We start from the raw sequence: 9,076 nt of genomic DNA, 5'->3' as shown, positions 1-9,076 counted from the left end.
AAAAAAAAAAAAAAAAATCAAGTGTTTCCCATTGTGAACATCCATACAGTGTTTTTTCTCATGCAACGCAAAACACGTCATGAGTGAAATAATCATCAACACCATGACTGAATATTTCCACCTTGAACTGCAGTGAACCAATGACATAAGGACAGATTCAGACAGCCAGGGTTTCATATGTCACAAACCTAAGGAACCAATCCTGTCAACTTGTGGGGACGGGGGGCGGGGCTAAATAAACCCAAACCCTTGTCAGTACAAAGACTGAGAGTTTGTATTAGCACAAGCTAATAAGGCCTGTTCCAGATTTTTCAATAAAGAAATAAGAGTAGATGAGCCTCCAACCCCAATTTTCACTTTTTATGTGGGAAAACCGCGTTAAACAAAATATTAATCATAGCAGAGTATTTCACATAGTTTAAAACATGTCTGAAGAGGAAATTTGTTGTGACAGGTAATACTGTGTAGCCTTTATCATAATGAGACTCACTTCAAGTCTCTTTAATGTATCTTTTGTGCCGCATGGACTGACAGTATTCAACCATGTCATGGAATAAGGATGAAGATAGTCCAGCCATTGACACTCAGATAAAATGTGTAAAATGTGTATTGTTTCTGGGAACATGCTCCTTTTGTCTTACACTCTACAGTATGCATTTAGCCTGATAACGGCACTGAAATGTTGTTTTGAATTGAAAAAAATCTGAGGTGTGGGCAGAAACTCAGAGCTCTGAAACCAGGCAGATATCTATTTTGGTGAACTTAATTATGGTAAACACACGTCTGTGCGCATGTTGAGTCATTATTGCTGTTGGGAAGAATCAAAGGTAATCACAGGACTACTTTACACTGCTCAGACATGTTTTCATTTCATTAAAAGCGCTTGGACACATAAAAATACAAAAAGCATAATGATGTGAACAACAGGACACTGAGAAGCTGTGAGGTTTCATTATAGTGCCATGTTTTGACACCAATATTTATTATCACATTCATTTTGAGACATTGAAATTATAGTTATCTTCTTGACAGGAAATGACAATAAATACATTTCAAATATAAGCTCCTCCCTGGAATCAGGAAGTAGGAGGCTTTATGGGAAATGTGGTGACCACTTACAGCATATTGGATTTTCACAGACATGTATCTACAGAGAGTGCACATGCGTGTGAATGAGAATGAACCCAGTGCTTTGCATGTGGTGAACATATTGGCTTTTGCAGGGATCAAAACTGCAAACTCTTTCTAAACTCCAAATCTACTCTGGCTCCAAGTCCTGAAGACATATCGACAATCTGACAAAGTGAGCACTCAGCTGTGTTCTCTCTTTGCAAGCTAAGTTGCAGGGTTATCCATTAGATTCATGGCAGGTTCCCCATCTCTCCCTCTCCCTTTCTCCCTCAGTATGACAGTCATCCAGCTTCATTCTGACTCTGATAATGTTACTGAGGCATTTATAGCACAATAGCTGCTACCTTAAGACCTGCTATTTTTAGTATAGCTCCTCTGAAGAATCATCTTTTAAAGTTTTTTACTGTATGAGGCAAATCAGTCCTATTTGCATTGCTATGATGAGTCACAACATGATGTAGTAAAAAAAATCTAAAATAGTTGTCTCTTGATCACTGCTGACCTCAGTCAATCCTGATTATATAACAAATAAAATAAATTCTGCACACATCATTTCTGTAGGAGCTATGTACAGTATGTAGTGATACATGTTGCCAATGCTGCACTGCAAATTTGCTCCCTGAGATAAATTGTTGCCTCAGCCTTGATTTGTGTTGCACAATGACATTTCCTAGAAATTGGTGCTGCACAGTGAGATTTATGACAGAAGACTAAAAGATAAAATCTGTGAAGGAAGAAAAGAAGAAGTTTTACCCGATGAAAGAATTGAGAGCTCGGTTACTGATTTTGAAGGTGATATTGTTGCTTTTACTTACTGAAAATCATCAGTAGTGGCCAATATTTTACAAATTAAAAGTGTCTGGTCAACATACAGCACTTTACTTTCCATTATGTCCTGCCAGCCTGTGGCTTATGCCAGCAGGAGACATGTGTGCCCTCCCAGCTCCCTGCACGGAGCCAATTTGATGATTGAAGACTGCTTTGGGAGATTAATTTGCTAGACATTCCTTATGTAATGGTAAAACTGCTTAGGGAAGGGCCCTAAAAGCCAGCATGGCTTGACAAGCCAAACTATATATGGCTTATCAATAGTAATTACCACAGCTCTATTCATTAATTTTATTGGTTCTATTTATTAACTCTTTCAGCCACTGTCTGACTGCTGCTTAAGTAATTATCTATATTTCAGAGAGCCACAAGAACACTGTTTCTTTGATCAAAACACAGTCAAATTACAAAGCCGTAAATTGCAGGCATTACATAAACAGGCCAACATAAGCTACAGAAGAAAACCTCAACACCCAACTAAAGTAACATCAAGCAGTATCGTTTCACAGTAGAGAAAATAAAATGTAAGACAGACAGGATCTTCTTTCATATTTATGCCATTTAACCCATGTAAAAGAAGCTAAATGGAGGAGAACATCACTGGCACTAATGTGATTTCCAATATGGAAACATAAACAGAGCAGGTAATCGGATTTAGTGTTGGGTTTCCCAGACTTGAAGGGTTTTTACAGCAGGCTGTAAGAGTACAGCCTCACTCCCTGTCAAGACAGAGGACAATCATCCTCAGCATGGCAGGCTGACACATCCCTGCATCACTCGCGTGTATCACTCCCCTGCGTCACTCCCGTTGTTTGTCCATAGCACATGACTGTCACACCTGAGACTGGGGGTCACGTCCACAGTCCCATCTGTAGGCTAGTGCTGGCAAAAAATGAATGGCCGCGTACTTGCTACTGTTATTTTTGTGACTTTAATGCAAATCTAGTTTAAACTGGTGTGAACTGCCTCTAGGAAAGCAGCCGTAATATACCTTCTCTCTACGTCCACAGTCCTTCAACAGTGCACGGTGGTGGCTGACTGATTTCAGGTTTTCCCCTCATGGCTTACCATAGCTTGTATGCACTCCCTGCTTGAGACCCGTATACAAAGCCTGTTATAATCAAACTTGACTCAGTCTGTACTTACTGATATCAGCACTCCACACTTTCCTGCGTGAACTGCCGCCGAAAGGGAACACTTGTGAGCTTCACAACTCGCCGCATTCATTCATTGAACAGAAGTCACAGTAGCCCTCAGTACCAGTTAGCCTGTTGCTGCCTGTGGATATATTGCTCCTGGCTCCTTGCTGCCTGTGGACTTTAGAGAGCACTCACTGTTGTATTTGGTTGATAGTTACAGAATCTTTTGGTGGCCTGTTCAGTGTTAATACTTTTTATTTCATGATAACAACATACACAACATGTAAGAATGTTAATGATCACAAGTTAACCCTAATCATTACTATCAAGTAACAAAGCGATGTTGTGTTTGTTTTGCTGTGATTGATTTCATATCACAGGGGACCTTTTAGAGCCATTCCATGAACACTGTGGGCATTCAACTTTGCCCCAAAAGACATGTCCATTTCCCTCAGTGATGGGACTTTTCCACTTCAGGAACTTTTCCAGGATCCCTCATGAATCTGCTGATTAGTCAAACATAATAATAAAGGCTTCTACAACTTTCGTAGGCTGAAAACATTCGTTCACTAAACTTATAACCAGAGGCATGACCGCTCCAAACCTCATCTCAGATGTGCAGTGGCTATTCGAAAAAAGGCCACAATTAAATGCCAATCACGAAATTAAATTCAAAACGCTTAATTAGCTAAAGGTGATAATGAGGACCTCTGCCACAGCACAGTGAACATCATGTCACCTAATTGATCCACGCTGAGTGAAGCCATCGCTGGCTTGTATCTGATCCCTAAGGCTCAACCAGGGTGAGTTTGTTCCCTGCTGGTGCATTCTGGCCGACCAATCCAGTTTAATTTGTTTTCTCGCCAAGCCGCAGGATTCAGCTGACTAACTGCTGAGACTGAACCCTGACTACTGAGGGTACATTCTAGAGTATACAACAGAATCTATTTCTATAAAGGATATAGCGTGCAGTGTCTACAGCAGTAATTCCACTTTTTGAATTTGGTGTTTTTAGTAGGTAAGTTTTTCTTGTGTTATGTGAGTGCCCAAAAAAAAAAATAATAAAATCCAGTGATTCAGAAGAAAATCATTCAAACATCAGAGGAAAATCTGAAAGATATACATTAAAGAACTTCAAAACTTCTGTTGGAAATCTGCTGATTCAACACTCTACAACTCTTCATTGAATCAAAAATCCAGGCTAAAACTTAACTCTCAAACATTGTTTATTTGAACTGAAGAGTTTCATTGTGATTGGAAAACAACACACTGGTTTACTGGTGCCACCATCAGGTCAGCAAGTGTGTTCTGTCTCCACAGACTCAGACTCTGAAAAAATAACTTTGAGGCCAGAAATGTGTATTTTCGGCTTTCCCGCTTTGTTAATCATGTCGAGCCCACTCAGATTTATTCTACATGACCCCTTAAGGGCTTCCACCCCCAGGTGGGAAACCACTGTACTAAAGTGCATCTGTAATTTGCATCCATGACTTGTGGAATGGAATTTCAATATGTGAGCTGCAACACACTCACAATGATTCAAAAGGATCTTACAAAGTCAAGGACCAAAATTAAAAAAAGATGGAGGGCTTCGAACATACAAAAAAGAATTTTTCATGACAACCGTCATAGGTATGTAATACAAGTAGCGACTTACTCTTTGTGAAAACGATCGTTCTATGGTGTGAACAACATGTGAACAGCTCATCTACACTGGATACAAATGGGAACATTTAATTATCTAGTCCATCTCAGTCGGGTTGTAAAGGTCCTTACTTGAAATGTGGGAGAAGAGGGTCAGCCAGAATAGATAGATTAGATAGATTTCAGTTTACAACATGTCCTGATGTTTAAATGATGTTATCCATCCAGTCCATTCACTTATCCATCCATCCATTCAATCATCAATCAACTATCCATCCATCCATCCATCCATCATCCATCCATCCATCCCTATTCACACTCCATCCATCCATCAATCGTACTCCTTCATCATCTTCCATCCTCCATATTCCCGATCCATTCCTTCCCTTCATCAAAGTGTAGTATATTAACCTTACAGAGGGAAAATATATGTTCTGCGTGGATGAACTATTACATTTAATGAGTAAAACAAGACATTTACAGTGTAGGAGAACAACGGAGGTCTAAAACGGTTTGCTTTAGAATAATTAATTCAGATTTATAACCCCTCAATAACAATGCTGTTATAATGGTTTAGTATAAATTAGGTAAACAGGAATTAAACCAATATAGCGCTCACTCCTGTTTAGTTCACCATATGACGAGAGAGTTGTGCTGCTCCAGTTGTTTGCCATTCATTTGTTCCTCGCTCTTTTGGCCTCTCATTGGTGCTGCTTTGTTTTAACTGAACTAGCACTTTCAGTCAAAGAGTTTTGCAATATAAATGCATTTTTGATATATCTTCTAAAGTTTGAATCAACTTTTAATAACAGGCAGAGAAACACATGAATTGTTGCGTTTTCTCCTCTCCATCCAGCTCGACATATTATGCCAGCCTCATCAGTCTCTGTTGGGCAGATTCGGTACGTACTTGCCCACCTTTCTCTTAATCTTTAGAGCCTCAGTAAGTTAGGCTTCAGGCTGCTGTGCAAGTTTGTAGTTTGTGGTCTGGTGTGTCTTTACACAATGGTGACATGTCTGTGTTTCCTGAAGCCTGAGTCATCCAGTTGTGTTAGTAGAGTGCTGATGTAGCATTTCCTGCCTGTGTTACTGTTCACAATCAGGCATCTTATAAAAAATCAAGGAGCAAGTCACAATTAATAATGTATTTAATGTTCTTCTCAAAATAGATCCGCAGTTAAAACAGTGCACACTCCCTATTCAAAACAAAGTTTATATAACACACATAAAATATGTAGCTACTGTATATTGCTCGACTGAAAAGGCAATCAGCTTGAAATTTCCAAGCTGTGACTGCGGCCTTGAATAACATATTTGTTTATGAGCTCCTCATTTATTTACTTAAATTCATTAGTTGAATGAATTATCCATATGCTAACAACGGCTGATAAATGACACGTTCAGTGATTAGTATCATTCAGATTTAATATGATAAATTCACATGGTTGGTAATTTTATCTCTTATTATCATTGCAGGAGTCATGCAAAGTGATCGATTACAACTACATCTACGAATGTTTCATCACGAGTAAAGGCACGAGAGACGATGTGAGCAAAGATCTCGAGGAGACGAATTATAGTGTTCTGATATGGACCGTAACTTCACAGCTGGACTCGATATATATAGAGCTCGGAGTGTGGGCCGATACGATAGTCGAGATGTGATCGAGAGATGTTGGGAGACACCCGGCGGATCGCAGCGGCACAGTGTGAGGAAGTCATATGTATAGACATTGCCTGAGTTATATTTCGAGATAATGTATGCGCATAAGACGCACGGTCCGGTATGTAGATTTCCACCACGGATGAGAGGTCTTCATAGTTCGTGAGCGATGAGTCGTACGTTGTAAGCGCAGTGTTGTGGACGTCGGTATCGCTTGTGATAAGCTGTAGTGAAAGTAGAGCTATACTCTGGAGAGAGGTGTAAACTGTTTAGTATTTGCGTAGGATGCGCCAATCTGCTCTACTTCTTCTGAGGCGCATGTACTGGTGCAGAGTTTGTCACAGTGATGGATGTTAGTGTCCTGTATGATACTCTATATATGGTTGAGTACACACCACGCTGAGTAACTTTGTGTAGTGTGGCTGTGTTTTTTTAGTTGTGACTCACTCTGAGTGACTCGAGGTCTGTGACGCGTCGCAAGAATACTTTGTTTGAGGTTTTTAGATTTATTATACGATATGTTTATATATACATCACGATCCAGTCAGTTTCGCGCTGCGGGCGTAGCGATTCTTATAGTTGTCACATGTATATACTGCGCCATAGGATGTGGTCGTTATATGTGAGAGAGAGTAGCTGTTATGGTGGCTTCGCCGTGCTGGACACTGAATAAGAGGTGAGTATTTGGGAGGAGCGAGTGGGCCTTGACCTCAGGCGGTGGGTTGCTTTCGTTGGCAGTGCCGTTTGCTTAAACATCCAGGCATGTTAGCATGTTGAGTGTTAGCATTTAGGAGAGGTATTTCTGTGTCTAGGTAATAGCCTCACAGAGCTTGCTAGCATAGCTAAGACTTACTGGCCTGAAAGAGAGAAAATCCTAAATAATCCAAATTTAGGTACTGAATGGGGGGGACTGAAATTTGTTACCTCTTTCTTTTTTCTTTCTTAATTCCAAAGACCTCTGCTCATACATAGATACATCTCAAACTATATTTGGTCGAGACTCAACTTGTGTATTCCGCACTTAAGATAAAAGGTAATGAATTTAAGTTTGTAACAGATTTTTGCGTCTTTGTTTCCACCAACACAAGTATCTCTATTCCAACAGACCTACTTCCTTATTCTTGCTCTCAATGACCTAAAAGGCTCTCTGTACATGCCATGCAAATATTTTTCTAACTGCTCATCATTTGTGTATAGACAGAACAGCAGTCCAGACAACCTTACCTCATAAACTACTGGAGCCATTGGACCTGGGGCCAGGATAGCCGGCTGTCAGTGAAGCGTCAGCTGGGAGCGATCGGGCACCTGGTGAACAGAGAAGGAGAGACCAGTGGAGAGTAAGGAGTTTGGACTTTATTGTGTCGGTCAAGTTGATAATGGCTACTGTATAGAAGTAGCGTAATATATGATAGCGATACATAGGAACAACAATGTTGTCAAATATTGTCATTTAAAGCTTGTGTAGTGTTTGTGTTTTTTGGTAGTTTGCACTAAATCGCGTCTGTACTTGTTCGACCGTTCCGCCAAGTAGTCCTGCGTTCACTTGAACGGCCTGTTGTGCTGTCCCACTTGACTCATGGCCAGACACGTCTGGCTCTGTGTCCTCACTCCTGGTATGGTTCATACCTCAACAGACTATACACATGTGCTTATGGAGGTTGTTGTTGTTACTCTGTATGGCATGGTGGTCGTATTGCAATAGACGAAACAGACCCACTGATACGCTCGGTGTGTTATATGTTCTCTGTGATTGGGCCTGAGCGTCACGATTGTATGAGTGATGTGTTGAGCTAATAGGGAACTATATAGATGTATTCCATCTTGGTAATATTGTGGGAGACTTGATGCTGGTCTAACAAGCGCTTCCGAGCGTTTCATCCTCGCGGATTAAGGTTGGTTTCTGCGGGGGATTGGTGGGAGAGATTATAGACAAGTTCAGTACAGTCTTGTATATAGTGAAGTGGCACACTCACTAACATTGTTGAGGAGTTGTGCGGTGGGGTCGATGTTAGGAATGCCATTGTTCGGGTCGACATGGCCCGTAGTTATGTAAACCAAGACATTTATAAACTGTTTGCCCGAGGGCTATTAGTCAGTGTTTTGATTTTTAAGTACTAAGTAACTAATGTCAGGGAATAAAATTATAAATTAATCTTAAAAAGCCATTAGTGCTAATAAATTATTGAACAGCAACTGTGACTTGCAGTCTTTTTCAAAAGTCTGTTTCTTCTACTCTTTCAGTTCGCAACATTTACCAATTTTTAAGAAAAGAACCAGTGAGATTCAACATTTCTGCTTCGTGTCATCTCCAATGAAGAGGATACTGTCCGCCCATTCCTTCCCATTAATATTTTCCAGGACTTTCTAACCCTCGGACAAAGGTTACTAAACCATGACGTCTGTGATTCCCGGCATGCTGTATGAGCTTGATATAATGAGGGCCTTACGTTTTTCCTCTTCCCTGCGTTTGTAAGCAGAAGATGATTCCATGTGAGAATACCAGCGAGCAAAACTTCAAAAGAACACGACCAACAGCGATCAGCACCAGTCCAGGTGCAGGAGGCTTGGGAACTGTTGCAGAAGGAAAAAACTGAATTAACGCTAAAGTCAAAGTAAGTCAAAGGTAAACCGGTGCAAATCAAAAATACTTGGACACATCTAAAATGAGGAG

Source organism: Seriola dumerili, unplaced genomic scaffold, assembly GCF_002260705.1.
Source record: "Seriola dumerili isolate Sdu_G_001 unplaced genomic scaffold, Sdu_1.0 BDQW01000091.1, whole genome shotgun sequence".
In the NCBI taxonomy this organism is placed as follows: Eukaryota; Metazoa; Chordata; class Actinopteri; order Carangiformes; family Carangidae; genus Seriola; species Seriola dumerili.
The sequence above is the reverse complement of the archived record's forward strand: the minus strand, read 5'-3'. Positions refer to the sequence as shown.